Source organism: Lepidochelys olivacea (assembly GCF_965140295.1).
Source record: "Lepidochelys olivacea isolate rLepOli2 genome assembly, chromosome: 6".
NCBI lineage: Eukaryota > Metazoa > Chordata > Testudines > Cheloniidae > Lepidochelys > Lepidochelys olivacea.
Genome location: NC_140416.1, coordinates 103,571,366 through 103,589,683, shown reverse-complemented (window position 1 = coordinate 103,589,683; position 18,318 = coordinate 103,571,366). Strand labels below are relative to the sequence as shown.

Below are 18,318 nucleotides of genomic sequence, written 5' to 3'. Positions count from 1 at the left end.
TGATGGTCTTTTATCTTCAATGATTTTATAAACATTAATGTCTCCTGTGCAAAGGAGCAATATAAGTCTTCCTCACTTTCGGAATGCATGAAGGGGCCAGACAAAACAACAGTATGGCACGCAAGGACTGCTACATATCTGTGCTGTTGCCTACAGTGCTACAGTGTTCTGGGAGTTGGGGGCAGGGCCAGGGCATTGATCAGCATAGCAGCTACATACACAACACTCTCTCCAAAGGTTGCACAGCAACTTGCCCTCCCGGAGCTTCCAGAAGTGAAATGCCCCCAGGCACTCCTCCGAACTCTCTGTTCAACAGACTGTGGCTTAATGCCACAGTTGACCCCTGACTAATTAATCCTCACAACGCCCCTGTGCTGTAGGTAAGTATTATTAACCCTATTTTACAGATGGTGAAAAAGAGATAGAAAGATCAAGTGTTTTGCCCAGCGTCACAGAGGAAGCCAGCATCTGTGCTGAGATTAGAATTGAGTATCTCCTGATTCTCAGACATTCAGGACACCTTTCCCTCAAACAGCTTTTTAATTTTGGATAGCTTTTGAATCTTGGATAGTTTAAGTTCACCCCTTTTACAAGCCTATGACAAATTTTGTACAAAATATGCATTGTGAGGTATCATTTGAAAACTCATAATTTTCTGATCGTTATTTTCCTGGTCAAGTATGTGTGGGAACATTGTATGTGAAATTATAAGATTCTACTGTATAACATTACTGAGACATGTTCCAAGTTTAGAAAAGCAGGCACAAATCAATTCCTCAGAGACAAAAGGCAGACTGACGTCTTAGCCAGGTATCAACAAAATCAAATGGACTATCACCTGGTTAAGAGGCAATTCTTTGGCAGGAAAAAGGTTGTCAGTGAGAAATCTACATTTGGGCAAAGAAACATCTGGAAGTTCCTGTCCCCCCGTACTGGCTGTCTCCTCAGCTGGAGATGATTTTCAAAGAAAAGAGAACTATAAGAAAGGGGAAAAGATGCCCCGAAATACTCCTTCCTTACTCTCTACCCATGGCACCAACAATACCTGAAGGACAAGTAAATTAACATTGAACTGGGAGAAGAGGTCCTGGCTGAAAGGATTTCAGACAGTGAGACTGCTAAAGCATGTGATGAGAGAAACCTCCGCTTTGAATTCATTTAGCTTGTTAAGTTAGATATTAATTACCTTTTATTTTTTTATAAGCAATTCTGAAGCAATAGGGACTGTGTAGTTTTGGACAAATGAGATGCACTGTGGCATGCACACTACCCCATTACATTCCCTCTGGGATTGTTTTCCTGTACAGAGGTTTGGGATTTTAAGGAAATCCACCCAGTCGTGAGGATATAGGGGGATTCCAGATGCTGCGGAATCTTTTTTTAGAGAATGACAGTTCACATTTTATTTTGACAAAAAGATATTTTTACAGGACTAGGAGTGCAGCAAGTTATTTTTAGGAAACAGCAGCATACATTAAATATTTGCCTGAGTGCTAAAGGGGTTCAGCATAAGCACAGGATGGTGCAGGACTCTGGGGATTAGGTGTAAAAAATATATGTGAATGATTATTGTGTCAGTAAAGCACAAATCAACAGACTTTTAATGAGCCCAGTACTTCTGGAGACAAGTATGAGGAAGTTCAATGATTTTAATCTAATAGACTTCACTGGAGGGCTCAGCCTTGCAGAAGACTTTCTAAATTCAGAGTCTTCATATAGTGCTTTTTTCTCTTTCAACAGACTAGAACACTTCAGCCCCGATTCAGCCCCGTTCTTCAGCACTTTGAATATGTGAGTAGTCCCATTGTTTAAGAACCTTGCTTAATTGGGTTCTGGGAACTGAAGATGAAGAGACCAGTCAGCAAAAACAAAACAAAAAGATGACAGCCAAAACGAAGGAAGACAACAAAGGAAGTCCAGCAATAGCATACCACTTTAAAACTGGTTGACATTTTACATTAGGAACCTTTTCACTTCCTGGCCAAAAAAAAAATGTTCTTTTGGGAGATGTTATTCATTTCTGAATTGAACCTAAATCAGAAATCTCTCCAAGGTCCAGGTACAATTGATTTGTCCAAAACATTCTCCATCCTTAAGGCTTATCTTCTTGGGAAACAAGGTTGGGGAATGGGAACCTTTACTTGAAATTTAATGTGAATTTTTTAAAAGAACAAATTACCTTTGTTCATATGTGCATTATATTTCCCACTATCACTTGTGTTCACAAATGACAGAATTTGCCTATGCAACCCATTTGCACAAGTCAAGGCCAACTGAACAACAATGTGGTTTCTGTGTGTGAATCTAGAGCAGTATGTGACAATGCCTAACAAAAATCTATGGCAGAACTAATTACTCCAGGGAAAATCTCAGTTTTAGAATGGTTTCAGCTTCCCAGGCTTGTGTTCCCAGACATAAGTTGGCAGAGAATAGGTTTCCAATAATGTCACCTGAGATGTTTTCAAAAATAAAATATGAGGAACCCTATGAAAAAGCTAACTAAAACAAAAAGTTCAGGGGAAAAATGTTCATTAATTCTACACTAGTACAGAGGACCTGATTCAACAACATACTTTAAGCATGAGTGTTTCCATTACATTCAATATTCTTTGTTGAATAAGGGTGAATGTATTTCTACAATTTCATTTTTGAGGCAGCCTAAGAAGGAAACATATTGAAATTCATGTTTGTCTGCACACAAGGCTGTCATTGGAAGGCCACAGTGTATTTAATTAATAGAAGGTTGTATTACCAAAGGTAAGAATGAAAATTATAGCCCTTCGTTTAACTTTCACATTCACACCTGACCACCACCACAGGGAATACTTAACTGCACATCACTTCACATGATATTCACAGATGCGGAAGATAAAACAAATATTTGATCAGATGAGTATGAAATGTGCTTACTAAAACATATTTGCAAAACTTGTAATAGCATTAAGATTTTAGGAACAACCAATGGACATTAAAGACACCAGTACATAGTCTTTACCTTCTAATTTTACAGAGCACTCTAATCGAGTGGTTAGAGGCAAATGAATTTACACCAGTACTTTGTGTAGAAAATTGTAATTGCATTAACTTTTAGGCAATTTAACAATTTTGCATTGGTAGCACCCATGAGTAAAGCATGCTCTGTGTATATGCATTCCAGGCTGACCAAAATATGCCTGGGGGATGGGGGGACAGGACAGATCTGACTTCTTTCTTAATATAAGACCAACTGTACTTCTCCTGTGAAGCTGTTAAATTATATATGTGATATTGTTTAAATCAAATGTGATTTATTGATTTCAGACGTAAGCCTTGTCTAAACACAAACATGTAGTGGTTGAATTAAAACAGTTTAGTTAAATTGGTGCAAGCCCCAATCTAGACACTCTTCAGTTTTATTCAGTTTAGCTTAAACTGTTCTTAATAGACTTAAATTAATCCAAAATAGGCCTGGTTTAAACCAAAACTATGAGAGTCAACACACAGCCTTTTGCCCTAGTTTACCCAAATGGGTTTAAAATCACACTCTAAATTACATCAGTGCAACTCTGCATGTAGATCTTAGATACAGGAGGGAATTTCAGAGAAAGTCCAAAGATTGAAGATCCACCAGGTGTCTATAATTAACAACAAGTACAGAGTATTATGATCCTTACAGAAGGACAAACATTTTTCCCCTATAGAACACAAAATCAAATTAACAGTGACAGTGGTACTGAAATGTTAAAGAAATAATTTCAAAATGAGTGCAATAAAATGTCAATGGTAGATAGGGTTTGAGGGTAATAAATGAGTAAATTAAATATGTAATGACTAAAAGCAAAATTAGGTGTAATTGGACTTCTTGTTGCCATATGTGTCTCCTTCTAACATCCACTTAGCAGATCCCAGGAAATGATGATTGGGAACATGGGGATGCCAGTCCCTGACTTAGTTTCTTGTCTTCTCTATTGATCTAATAGGACTCACAAGGCAGGGGAATCTGAAGTGGAAGCAGCAGGTGCAAGGCTGAGTATTTCCTACATTTCCACCCTTTACTGCTAGTGAGTAGAGCAACAAGAGCACCCGATCAGGGAAGAAGATAGAGTCCTCTAGGGACTTCCTATCCTCTGAAGGAAGATTTTGCTCTGTGCTAGCTCCTACTCCCCCAAGGCGTGGGGGAAGAGAGATATAAAACATGCAATACAAATTATGCATAAAGTCTGTCTGGAAGATCCTAAAATCTTCTAATATGAAGGAGATTACATCAGGTATTTCAAAATTCTCTGAGAGAGGACCCTCTGGCCTCCCTCATTACATCAATGTAGATTCTCTCTACTGATAGAAATTGGAATGAGACCACTAAGAATGTGCCCCTACATGGCCGTGCAAGTGTCTGTCTAAAGGCATCCTTGGAGACATGACCCACTTTCAGATACATTTTCTCACTTGTCTTCATTCTCCTTCCCTACCTGCATCCCATCATTGGAAACTGCTGTAATGCTGCATCAATATGTGACGCCAAAACCGGTGATAAATAAAAGGATTGGTACACTTCCACATCTATCTCCATTCACTTTAGCCACTGGTGCCAAGTACCTTATGTGAGATGCCAAGTGCTCTCGCTCCCATAGCCTTCAGTGGGAGTTAAGGGGACTTTGAACCTTGCACAATCAAGCCATAAAAGAGAAACAAGTGTATACATTGCATCAAGAAGGCTCATGCCATAGAGCAGGATGATCTCTAGGCTGACCAGTGTTGTGATAAGATCTTTCCAAACCATTGTAAAGCAGAATCCAACAAGTTGCATACTCCTGATAGTTATCAACAGAGTTATCTCATCTAGTTTTCATGGAATTTTTCCATGTGCACATACATGTTATTTTAACCCATAACAGTTGTTAAATTGAAAACCCATGTGCCTAGTGCTTGAAATCATCCTTGTTTACTCAATTTACCTCTCTACAGAAATGCCAGTCAAATTGAAAAAGCATTAGGGACCGATTCAGGAAAGTACATAAGCATGTGATTAACTCCATCCCTATTCAGGACACTATTTAAGTATTTGCTAAAAGTAAAACCAATGCTTAATTATTGTCCCTAAATATAGACGCTTTCCTGAATTGGAGCCTAGAACAGAAATGCCAGTACTACCCATGGACATGTTTCTATAGTCACTAACGACATCCCATAGGTAGCTGCTGTACAATGACTGAAAAGACATATTGGTTAATTAGAGTTGAGAGTTGTCTGTCAGACAAGCAATACTGTAGTGGAGTTTTTTTTTTTTTTAATGTGGTTGATTAGCTTTACAAATTGAAAAACATGTTGAGATCCACATGAAACCAGACCTTGATACTCTATTCCTTGCCCTAACATAATTTATTTATTTGATGGCTTAGCCCACTAAGGATTAGATACTAAAATACATATCCTGCTGGAGTCAGAAGCAAAGAGAAAAAATTAACGCAACCTTTGCAAGTATTTGGCTTTCTTTTCTTAAGCAACAAGGAAAGCATAATCCAATCCTATCATTGTATTGACCTTAACAATAAATGTGCCATTGTATTCATGTATTGCTCGCATATAATGAATAGCAGAGTATCCTGCTTTAAATAGATAAACAGGTAATGGTTAGTACTGTCTCCAGAAAGCCATATGTTATACAAACACTCTCATAAAACAATGTTGTATGCTTTATTTTAATGAAGCATAACACTGGGACATATGCACTCCTCCTTTATCAAGACTCTGTTTCTTTCTGTCTTAGACAACAGAGATTTTTGTGCTTGGAAGAAAAGGGGAAAGAAAATAATGAATTGGGAGAAAATGTCGGCTATCACCGTACAGGTTAAGATATATTAACTACTAGAAATCTGAATGCCAACTTATGGGGCTTAAAGTGTTACACAGAGCAGTGATACAGTTCATACCTGTACCAAGGCCTAAATCAAAACCCTGGATCCATACACTGGGAAAGTTCAGATCCAAATCTCTAAATACCAACTTGTTTATTGTCAATACAACCCACCTGTAAACATCCAGATTTGAAAGGGCCTTTTAATGCACTGGCCAGGGAGAAGGATACATGCATTTTGTGCCTGGTTTAGAAAGAAATACAAGATGCATGTACCAAACCTGCAAGTCAGCCATAGGGAAAAGGATGCACTGGCACATGTCTTTTTGATCATAGGGATGAATGGCCACAGCCAATCCGGACTTCCTTTGGCTAAAAGTGTTTCACCTCTTCAGCTAGAATGGCAGTGAGACTGATGAACCCATCCAGGCCTGACATCGGGATTGTGTGAGCCTTAGAGGAACAAGCAAGGAAATGCAAGGTGAGATTTTTGCTGTTTTGGTGGAATATTTGAAGATGACTGGAAATAATTTGACCACTCGAGACTTGGGTTCTGAGCTTTGCCTGAAGCAACTGGTAACTTTCCAAAACAACAAGATTGAGCACAGTCTATCCTTCTGACCAATATTATCACATTATTTCCTTGCAGTCCTTTGTCTGTAATTATCTGTTCTCTTGTCTTGTATGTAGAGTGATACTCTTTGGGGCAGAGACTGTCCTTTTGCCTGTGTTTGTACAGCACCTAGCAGACCACGGGCCCTGATCTATGACTAGGGCTCCTATGTGCTATGGTAATGCAAATAATAATCAATAATAATATTAACTATGCTTGGGTATTGAGAGATATGGTGAGGTCCAGTCCTGTGAGGAGCTGAGTGGTTCATGCAAGGTGCCTACTTCAGTGGGAATTGAGGGTTCTTAAAACTTGGCAGGAGGTCCTGAGCTCCTTGCAGGAAGGGGCCCAGACGGAGGAAACCATTTTTAGCTATTTCACTTTAAAAGTGAGTCAATTGCCTATTTCAGGCATGATTCTGCTCCCGCTGATGTCAAGGGGAGTTTTGCCACTTAAGTTGCAGGGAGCAGGATCTAGCCCATGTAGCACAATGTATCTTGTTAACCTTTTTGGTTGACTTTTCTTTCTATGTATAGCTCTGTGAATCCTTTTTGTGGTGGCAAAAGCACTAGAGGACACTTCTGTTGATAGATTTTTATCACTTCAGTAATTTGGGGCCATTAAGGCACTGGGGTAGTGTGAAATCCAGCACAAAGCTCCAGGGTTTTAATGCCCCAAATTACTAGAGGTGGAGTTATATTCACTATTATTCCCCTCACGAGGAACCTCCATAGCTAGCTGGCTCTGCTTGGTAGTACCACGGTGGTAGTGCGCTACTCCCTCCCTGCCCCTTTTTGGGTGGTTAACACTATAGGCCAGGAGCAGTCTCGCCACTTAAGGGACTGGGGAGTATAGACTGTGGTTATCTTGGGCAAGTGGGGGTGCGAGGGTGTCGAGAGGAGAGTTCCTTGCCCTCCAAAGCAGAGCAGGGGCCCCTTGGATAGTGCTTTCGGATCCTTTGGAATTAAAGGTGCTGTAGAAATGTAAGAGTATTATTAACATTTCCACTCTCCCTTTTCCAAAGGGGGTGCAGAGAATGCTATGGACCATTAGGGGAACAGAGGAAGGGAGAATTGTAGAGCCAGTGAGGAAGCTAGTAGAAAAGATTCTGCCTGATGTAACACAAATGTTGCCACAATTATCATTTTATCCCAATGTGGGTCCTTATACACTCAGTTTTACACTATGTATGTGGTGTCACTGAAAGACAAGCTTCCCACAAAGTCAAATGAGGTCCTTGATTTTAGTGGGAGTTTGCCAGAGGAAGGCTACAGTAAAAACTAAATTCAAAGTGAGTAAGGACCTCAGAATGTTACCCACAACTAACAGAGCCTTCTCCTTTGGTGAGAACAGAGCTCTCACTTCTCAAGGTGCTGGGAGGGATGCTAAGAACAGTGACAGTTGTTTCCCCGGCAGAAAGGTTCGGCAGGAAGCCAGTATTTAATCACGTAGCCACAACACATCATTTCAGAGCGTCACTCAGTGCAACCACTTGATGCACTGCACTGCACCTCTGTAACATAATGCTGGCTTCCTGCCAGTAATTTAGAGAAAGCTGCTATCAGTATATATAATTGCTTCCCTTGATGAAATCACCCAGTGAAATGGCAGGGCTAGACCAGGGAGGAAAGGGAGAGTTATGAGACCACAAAGTTCTCAGACTTCCAAGTTGTACCTATTAACCAGCAATTAAATTACTGGCCAGCTTCAAAAGTCCACCACAACTGGCACTAATTGTCAGCCCTGTTGGCAGTCTCAGCAGGATTAAATGTACAGGAAGACAGAGCTACTCTGCATCCTAGAGATGATGCCTCCAGGTCAGGTTTGAGGCACATCAGCAGGGACTGTGAGGAAACTTACACTGCTGCTGCCTGGGCTGTACCTGATCTGCAGATAGGCTGAGGACTTTGCACATCAGGGTTGTCGAGCCAGCACCTGAGGCATGTTGTGCACACACTAAGAAGAAGACTGTTGCTGTGCATGTTGGCAAGGGGATGCCAAACTGAGGAGGTGTGCCAGTTGCCAAGTAAGCACAAAATAAGTGACTGTACAGTGCATAAGTTAGGGCACATTGACTTATATGCCCCATTTTCTGTTCTATATACTGATGTTCTTTTCAAAGGAAATATAGATTTCCAGTTACCTCTGCCCTGTAGCTCAGACATTCATGGAGAGGTGGTTACATGCAAACAGAAAGAAAGGGCCCGGGGGAGGATGGTTTGGTGATTAATACATTGGATTGGCATTCAGGAGATCTAGGTTCAGTTTTAGGCTCTGCCACAGACTACATTTGTGACCCTCGGAAAGTCACTTAGTCCCTCTGTGACAGATCCTGATCTGTAGAAGGAGGGTAATAATTAGAGCTGGATGGAAAATAGTTCTATTTTGTGAAAACTTTTGAGGTTTCAAATTTTATTTTTGTTCATTTGGGACAAAACAAAATCCTTAGAAAGTTTTTGTGAAATACTAGTAATGATGAGAAGTCCATTTGCGGATCAAAAAGATCAGGTTTTTGGTTTGGGTCTCTCTTTTTCTGTTTCTCATCCACACTGAACCTAAGAAAGCGTCTCATCAAAAATGTAGTCAAAATCCATTTTTTCCACAATACATTTTGGTATCAAAGAAAAGGAACAATGGCATATTTGCATAACGGGGCCTCAATCTCATTTGAGGCATCTAGGTATCACGGAAACAAAAATAAATAATAATAATTAGAGGGCTGAAGCTCCATTTTGCTGTAACTTATTTTGTAGTTTGTGATTGTTTCGTAACTTCAATAGGAATTGCAAGAATGTGCTATCTTCCTCTCTGGGTAACCGTGCCCAGTTCAGACTATGCTACATTTACAGAAGGTTGCTGTGATTCCCAGAAGAAGGGAGAGGATCGTCCCAAATAGATTTTGGAGGACAGGAAAGGCTAAAAACTAGCATTGTGCAGAGATATATTTCTTGGGGAAGGTGAGTGAATGCCAAATAAAACTGATGTTGATCTGCTCTATATGATGTCCTAATCTTTCTGTAGAAATATTGCAAGAGGGGGAGTCTTCTTATTTGCTCACTAGCAATCCACCTGCAGTCACATATCCTCTGTTATATACTGCAGGTAGTACAGTGTCCAGTTCTTTCTTAGGATATTAATAACAAGAAGAAAAATCTAGATCTGTTGATCATAGATTGTTCCTTAATTCATCTTTATTGACATGTTGACCTGAGGGGACGTTGCAGCTACTCTAGCCTCCAAAGACATAATGCAGGTCGCAGTCTCACACCATCCTGAACACCCAGTATGCTGAGCAGACATAACTCAGAAAAACGGAGAGGAAGAGAGAGCACCTCCTCCCTTATACAACTAATGCCATCTAGTGGCAACAACTAAAGAGACCTCCGGGAAGGTATAAGATGGTTTACACGTACAGCAGTTATTAACAGTCTTTTGAGCACATTAATAGCACCAAGTAAAATTCAATAATTTATGTAAAGAATGAAATGCCTAAACATTCTGTCTCGACCCTATCTTTTTGCATGTTGCAGAATGAGATATAGCATCAATTATGTAAGCAAGGGCTTCATATCTATTCCTTCTACAATCATAAGCAAGAGAGACATATTTGAGGTTCTGGTGTGATCACTGAAAGCCTTCCTACAAATGCCTTGTTGCCATGCATTTTCAATATTGGCAGTAGGTCAGAATTACAGTACACTCTACTCACATACTGAGCTGTGTAACCAAGCCTCAAGGCACTGGAGGGTATGTGTAAATGTACCGTAAAAGTAAAAGATATGAATGGAGCCCTTAGAAAATCTCAGAGGCATGCACCCTATTGAGTAAGAATGTGCCTTCTGCACTGCTCTACTAAGGTGCACAAAATAGTACTCATCAATGGGACATAACTGTGTCTTTTTAGGATATTGGACTCTCCAAGATCAGTTAAAAAGTAGATTTATATGGACAAACATGAATTCTGATCCTCAATGAAGACTATCTCTTGTATCTAGGGGCAATTGTGAGACGTGATGGTACATAACAATCTATGTAGGGTCATATTACTTACTGTTGCCTTTGAAAATTACAGGAACAATAGATGCTGAGCTAATGCTTTTCTTAGTGAATTCTTTGTTTTCTCCTTACACTGAACTGTCTGAATGAAACTGCCAGGGTAGCAATAAGAGGGGAGGTTTATGCTTTCTCATACACTAAAACTGACATTACGACTTTCCTAAAGCTTGCTTCACGCATACAACTATCCTTTCCTCTCAGCTACACGAATGCGACTCCATTGAAATTATAGGAGTTTGGTCCAAAAACTCTACTTTTATATCATTTTAGAATTATTTTTTCTTATCTCAGACTAGCACTGGAATTAAAAGGCACAGCATCCTATTTCCCAGACACTTTAAGGAGTTGCAGTACATTTTGAGCATTTCCCTCGACTTTACTGCTTAAATAAATGATATGTATCTTTTGCTGCTATGAGCTCCACATTCACAGCCACTGAAAGAACTTGTTTCCGTATAAAATTTTAATACACAGCAAATGTGTACCTTGCATAATCTGGATTTCACTTCCCCCTCTGATTCTATCACCTTTCAGGCAAGTTATTTATTTGTAGGAGGTAAACCAAAGAAATCACCCACTTTTAAACCAGGCCAGATCTTGAGGTGGGGGGGGATCATTTTACACCAGCTGAGGATCTGGCTTTATGTCCCTTGGCTCAAATAGTCAATAAATTCTCAAGTAGGGATTTTAGCCTGCTCCATCCATATATATAATTTACTGTGGTTTGCTAAATAAACTACAACATGCTAGATATACCTTGATCCTCAACTTGGAGACTTTTGGGCTCCTTCCCTCTAGGAAAATTACAGTACATAATATAATTTGAATGGTAGACTACGCTAGCACAGCTCAGAGCAGAAGTACACAGAAGAGCCCCAGGCTTAGGACAATGCAAGTGAGAGCTTTAAAGCCAGCTTTGCCTCCCACCACTGATCTGGCCTATACCTCTCAAGTGTAGCTCAGCGTGAGTCACTCATTCACTTATAGAAAACAGAAAAGGAGGACTTGTGGCACCTTAGAGACTAACCAATTTATTTGAGCATAAGCTTTCGTGAGCTACAGCTCACTTCATCGGATGCATGTCTCTAAGCTGCCACAAGTACTCCTTTTCTTTTTGCGAATACAGACTAACACGGCTGTTACTCTGAAATCATTCACTTATTTCCATCCCGAAGTTCACTACATTCTACACAAATTTGCCATCTCCTCATTTTTACTGTTGAAACAGTATTTACATCTGAAATAAAGAACCAGGAAACACAGGTCATAGAAAGAATCATTTGTGCAAAAGGAAAGAATCTTGCATCATTTTAAGTTTGCTGTGTGAATAAAAAAAAATTGTGTGTCCTTCTTTTTGCATATTTATCACACATTGTAATCCCATGTTTGGTCCTTGCCAGGTTGAGAGGCATGATCTGGCCCAGGATCTTCACCAGAATTGATGGGAGAGATTTTCAAAGGCATAAAGGGGAGATAAGCATCTGGTTCCCATTGACATTTATACCCTTTAATGCCAGGGTTTCTTCCTTTTATACTTTTGTATCATTCTGTCTATTGTGTATAATCAGGATTATTTTTTTTTTTTTAAAGAAAAAGTAGAAGAGAAACCCAAGGGCTCCAAGGCTTGAAACCAGGTGTGAAAAATAGATATCCTACTTGACATTGGACCAGAATAAATTCATTCTCTATTGATTTCTGGATTCAGAGGCCTGATCTTTCTCATTCAGTTCTCCCACATAAATGGAAGCTAATATTCCTCTTCTGCATAAAAATGAAATTAAAGTATTAATCAAAATCATATAAATGAGGCAAAAACTCAACCCTGCCCTTGTGCCTAACTAATTATTTTGAACAGCTCTGGTCTGTTCACCTCTGTGCTGAGTTGGTAATGTATCCCCCTTCGGTCGATTCAAGATCTCTAGCAACACCTATGGGAGAATCTTTAATTAATCCTCTGTTACTGTTGTAATTGCACTATCCTGAGGGAAAGGCTGAGTAGCCAGGAATATTATTTTAAACATATACTGTAAACAACATTTGTCCTCAGGAGAGTTCAATTAATACAACAGTTTTGACCCTTTCACTGCTGGGTGCTTAACAGTTTCTTTTCCTAAACCAACAAAAAGGGCTTATGTCCTTTCATGTGGGCTTATTTAGACTTCATGCTAAAAAAACACAACTGAGTGCAATTACATATGAACCCACCCAATAAAATAATTGCTTACAGGCTGCTTAAAATATTTCCATGTAAATGAAGAAAGCTCTGACTTTTCACTCCCTTCCACCCTACTGTCTCATTATTAAATGCAGGTCTCTGTGAAAACAGATTTCTCTGACAGTGGCATAATCACTAACTCTGCAGTATCCTTCATATTTGCGGTAAACAGGATCTGCTCATTTTCCTTATTTCTCTTAGACAGTCTATATAAAGGCAGCATTATCCAGTGGTTGGAGCAAGGGAACAAGGATTCCTGTATCCTGTTTCCAGTTCCGGCCATAGTGAGGTGAATTTTTCTAATTGTAAAATGTTAATAAAATTTCAAATTTTGATTTTTTTAAAAATGTGACCAACTGTACAGCTGTTTAAAATTTTAACAAAAAGATTCCTAAAGGAATTTTTAAAAAATTATTCACAATTTTCCTCGCCTTTTTTTGAGCAGCTGTATTGTGCCATGGACTCACTATGTGTTATTGGGTAAGTTATGTGAAACTTTTTATGCCACCTACCCATCTGCATTATGGGTAGGATAAAGCATATCAATTCCACCAGGTTGCTCTCATGGTAAGTTAATATCTGTAAAGAATTTGAGATTCTCCCAAGACAGCTGTTATATAAGTGCAATGCATTTTTATAGTGAATACAAATAAAAAAACAAAAGTAACACTATCATTTTTTTAAAAAAGTTGACTACATATAATGTTTATATTTTTCTACTGTGCTCATCACCCTGGTATCTGAGTATCTCTGAATGTGATCAAGTGGAATTTTATTTTTGTGTATATATACATATACACAAAAACAGTATCTCTGTGATCAAGTGGAATTTTATTTTTGTGTATACATATACACAAAAATAAAATTCCACTTGATCACATTCAGAGATCAGAGTATACCAGGGTGATGAGCACAGTAGAGAAATATAAACATTAAATTAGATAGATGCATCTTGATTATGCTAGGTCTGAACTTGGCCCAGTTACTACATCTTCCTCTTGTTTTAGACATTATCCAGAGCTAAAGCTGTTTGCCCAGACCATAATCACCCTTACTCGCTCTCTGATTTTCCAGGATGATTCTAACAACCACGTCTGGAATCTCTGGTTGCTGGCTTATGCATACCCCCCTTCTTTAAATTTTTCTTTCTTTCCTCCCCACGTGGCTATGCCTATGGAGATGGAAGCTCCCTAGTACAATAGTTGTGCCAGCTTTTTTGAATCCACTGCTACTTCTCCACTTTAGAATCTCAGCCCGTCCCAGGATCTGAAGAGCTTTTTAACTTGCATATTGGGATAAGCCTTCAGACAAAGCAACAATCCCTTCAGATTCCTCCTCTCTTTTTTCTCTCTCTCTCTCTCTCTCCCTCTTTTCCCACCAGAACGTTTCAGTAGCCTGCTCTTTAGCACAAACTTCAGAATGAATATTGTTTGCAGGACAAATACAATGAAGTAAATCTTCTCACAGGGCCAGTCTGGGAAATTAAACATTGATTGGATTGCACTGAGAAAAGCATGAGGAAAAAATACAAATAGAAACAAACAAAACAGCCAGGGCACAAACTCATTTACCTGCAATGGACGGATTAAAGGTTCTGAGACTCAACAGGCCTAAGCTGAGCCTTCTTCATGTCATTCACCATACTAGTATTATCAGGCCAAGAAAGGGAAAAACAATGATAAAATGTAAACACTTTTGGAGACTTGTATATTGCCAGAGAGACAAAGACTATAGGGGGTGGGCTTGGGGATAGAAGGAGTAGAGGAGGAAGAAAAGCTGTTTTGTAGTGAAATCATGTTTTCCACAGTGTGAAAAAGGATCATGACCACAGTTAAATCACATAGGATTAGGCCGTAACATACAAAGAACCTTTCTACAAATAAAACTTTATTCTCTGAATTCAATAGAAGGTTTAATTGTAATTAATTTGTAAAAGGAAAAAGCAAGCAATACATTTCTTAAACTAACAGTCCTGAGAATATAATACATGTATCTCTCTTCTGGAAAATTTATTAAGCATTAGTTAAAAAAAAAGAAAGAGAGAGAGAGAGAGAGAGAGAGAGAGAGAGAGCAAACTGAATCTCTCTGTTCTTGCCAGTTTCTGCGGCTGTGGTGAATTATCGCAAACTTCATAAATGTAAGTAAAAATGGAACCCTTGAAGTCTCAGTCACTTTATTTCAACAGAATGTAACCATATTCCAATTTGCACTTGAATTAATGGGAGACTACATAGCTTTGAAAGTCTTAAAGAGCATGTCACACCTATTATAACACATTTTATTAATCAGTGCCTTACATTAAGAGAGACCATCCAGCCAAGCTTTCTGCAACTCTTTCAAAAGAAGAAAAAAAAGAAAGAAAAAAATGCATTTGTTCTTTGCATGCAGTAGTTCAACGATATCACAAACCAATTCTGTTAAGCAGACACATTAGGAGATTCATCATAGCTGTGCAGAACATTCAGATTCACTTAAAACACCTTCACTGATAGTTAATACTAATGCTATATTTTTTAATGAACACTAAATGTTAATATTTTGATATCAATGGTTTATTTCCTTCTATTCCCCCCCATATCATTTTGCATGTCCGAGCTCCATCAGAGCAAACACTTACTATCTCCCTTTGATGTTGTCAAATATTAGGACTGGCTTTTGACAATGTTGATACAGTACTGTTAGTCAATATTCATAGGTGTAACCTGAAATGCTCGAGAAGAATTCATAGTGATTCATAGTGGGAAGAATGGTGATGTCCAGTATGTAAAAAAGAAAAAAATGCTAGATTTTCATATACAGCTCAGTTCAGCGCAGACATCCACAGTTAAGTTTCTGGTAGATCTTGATAATAAAGAGAAATATAAACTACGATTTCCTTTTTTTCTTCTTGTGGAAAAAATGGTATAGGTAGGGGAAGGGGAGAAAGTGGTAACTCCTGTGCAAATAATAATAATAATAATAATAATAATTAATAATAAATAATAAAAGTAAGCTTCAGATATATTTTATTTATAGTATATTAACTGTAAGATTAAATGTATGTTCATTATAATAAATTTATAATTCATAAATAAACTTTAGTCAGAAAACTGTTTTTTCTGGCTTTCAGTAGGAGTATTTGACCTTCCAGAAGGAAAACAGTAGTAGAAAATGCTTCACACTGGTAATGGGGCCGAGTCTGGGGATATTTATGCATGTGAGACACACCTCATAATGTTACCAGTCTATAAAGCTATTCAGAACCATTTTACATGCCTTCCAAATGGAAAAAAATAAATATACATTCCATTATTGAATATTAGTGTAGTTGGAACAATGTTAGATACTACACAACACCCTTTTTGATTATTCTTTCTAAAATGCTTCAGCATTGTCAATGTATGTATTCACCTGTTATTTCATCATGCAATCACAGGGTCAAGTTCCACCCTCACAAGTACATGTGAGTGGCCTGGATCTGGGGACAGATTATGGCCTGCAGAAATTAGAGGTGAAAAGGGTTTATTTGCCTATTTATCCTAGCATCCCAGCAGTGCAGGATTGTTCCCTATATTACAAATTGGAGCACTTTGTCCAGTTCAGTTTTGAATGAAGGAAGCAACGAGACTTCTACCATTTCATTTTGCGGCCTTTTGAAACCATAGTTGCATAGATCTCACTATTAGGCAAGATTTCCTCAATGTTTCTATTTTCAATTTCATCTCATCCCCATCCCCTTGTGCAGTACCAATAAACAAATATTGTGCAAAGAACCTGACCTCCCAAAGTTGTAATTTATAGCACTTTCCAGAACACAGTATGCCAAACAAAAAGGCAGGCTATAAAGACTGCAATAGATGTTTTTAATTTTGTTTATTATTCATATGTTAGGTCTAAGAGATCTCACATAATCTGTGTGGCTGACCTCAAATTAAATTACATTGCCACTCTATTTATGTTTTTGTGATAAACAGAAGAATACAGAGCATAACATTTTCAGGGTCTGTGCTACCTCTGTATGTAACATAAATGGAACCATTTCTGATTGTTTTTTATGCAACATTGATATGCTGTTGAAGTCTCTTATATCAGACAAATGGACTTCATTATACAACGGAACACTTCATAAGTGCAAACCTTTGGGGATGTCAAAAACCCACGGAATTCTCTACTTTACTTTCCACCAAAGCTGCCAAACTTGCCTGGGTTTGGCAGTCTTACGAAAAAAATTCTGTGAGTGGAGGCAGAAAATCTAAGCCTGGGTCCAGTCACAGCCAGTCTGCCACACACACATAATAGATCTCAACTTTCCACATCTGATCATTGTTTGAAGGGCCAGTTAAAAGCTTAAATACACGGGACTTTCGGTCTATAACCAGAGCATTTAATCCCATTGATATCCAACCCATTCTGAAAGAGAAATATATTATGCGTATGGCAAAGTCACTTCCAGTTAGGCTGATATGCTGTTTCATGTCACACAGTTGAAAAGTAGGGGGCCCAATCCTATGAGGTGCTAGGCACCCTCAAGTTTGAGGGCTGTGCACACGCTACAAGAGACATTTACCATCTTAAAGTGCTATTAACAATGTTTGACAGGCTAAACATACAGAATCCTGTGCACTTTAAACAGTCTCTCATTTTCCAGCAAAATATTCAACACAGATTCACAGTGGTTTATAGCAAATAAGTTGTATCGTTTAACTTCAATTGTAAAATTGAAGTCAATGGCATTAGAGATGTGTGCTGGTATAACCGGGATCATGCAACAGCTCTCCATGAGATATTCAGACCCCTGCTGCTCACTCCTTGGCTGTGACATATGGCCGGCGATTAGCCTCCATCATCATGTCCCTAGCGAGGTCAGATGTTATACATGTGTGCACAAGTATCAGTAAATGGTTTTATAAGTTATAAAGTGATGCATGTCAGAAGACAGTAAGGCAATTTTAGTGTATATCAGGAATATAGGCTTATAAAGAGAAAAGAGGTCTTTTATTTGTTATTATATAGACCACTTGATAGTGATTTGCTTTTTGATGGTGCCTTAGAAAAGCTGATCGATTGATGAAAATGTTATCTTTTGCTTTGTAGGGAACGGATATCTCACATATGTGTCTCAGGGAGGAGTCACTAGTTGTAGCTGTCCAGAGAACTGAACTGCTAGTTAAGGACCTGTCTTCACGGTTTTTGTATTTGGTTCATGATAGTCTCCTCTGAAAGAGTTACACAAAACATGGCTCAGTTATACCCACATACCAGCCTTTTTCACAACACAGTCATCTGTCAGGTATATATTTCTGTCCACACTTACCATGCTGCTAGCAACCATGTTGTATGTGAATACAAACCATGTTTCAAGTCAATCATGACATTAACAAGGTTCAAGTTCATTCACATATTGTAGTCTAGGTAGGGCCTATAAAGATTGATAGTTGGAGATGAAGGGGGACAGGAGGAATTCCAGAATAAAAAAATAAATCCTGAGATGTCTGCAGGCTAAACAGGCAGAGTCTCAAAACAGGAATGGACTGGAATAAAAATTCAAAACAATATTTAAGATAAATATTTATAATATCACAGAAAACACGCTGTAGCAGATTCAAGTTTAAATTTTAAAGT

At 38.7% G+C, this 18,318-nt stretch overlaps 1 long non-coding RNA gene across 1 annotated transcript; it reads left to right on the top strand.

Moving 5' to 3' along the window:
• Positions 1-248: 248 nt before the first annotated feature.
• On the top strand, positions 249-6,306 carry LOC311521616. Its single transcript, XR_014711933.1, has 3 exons — positions 249-380; positions 1,741-1,791; positions 6,170-6,306. It is a non-coding gene; the product is annotated as an uncharacterized lncRNA (long non-coding RNA).
• Positions 6,307-18,318: the final 12,012 nt, after the last annotated feature.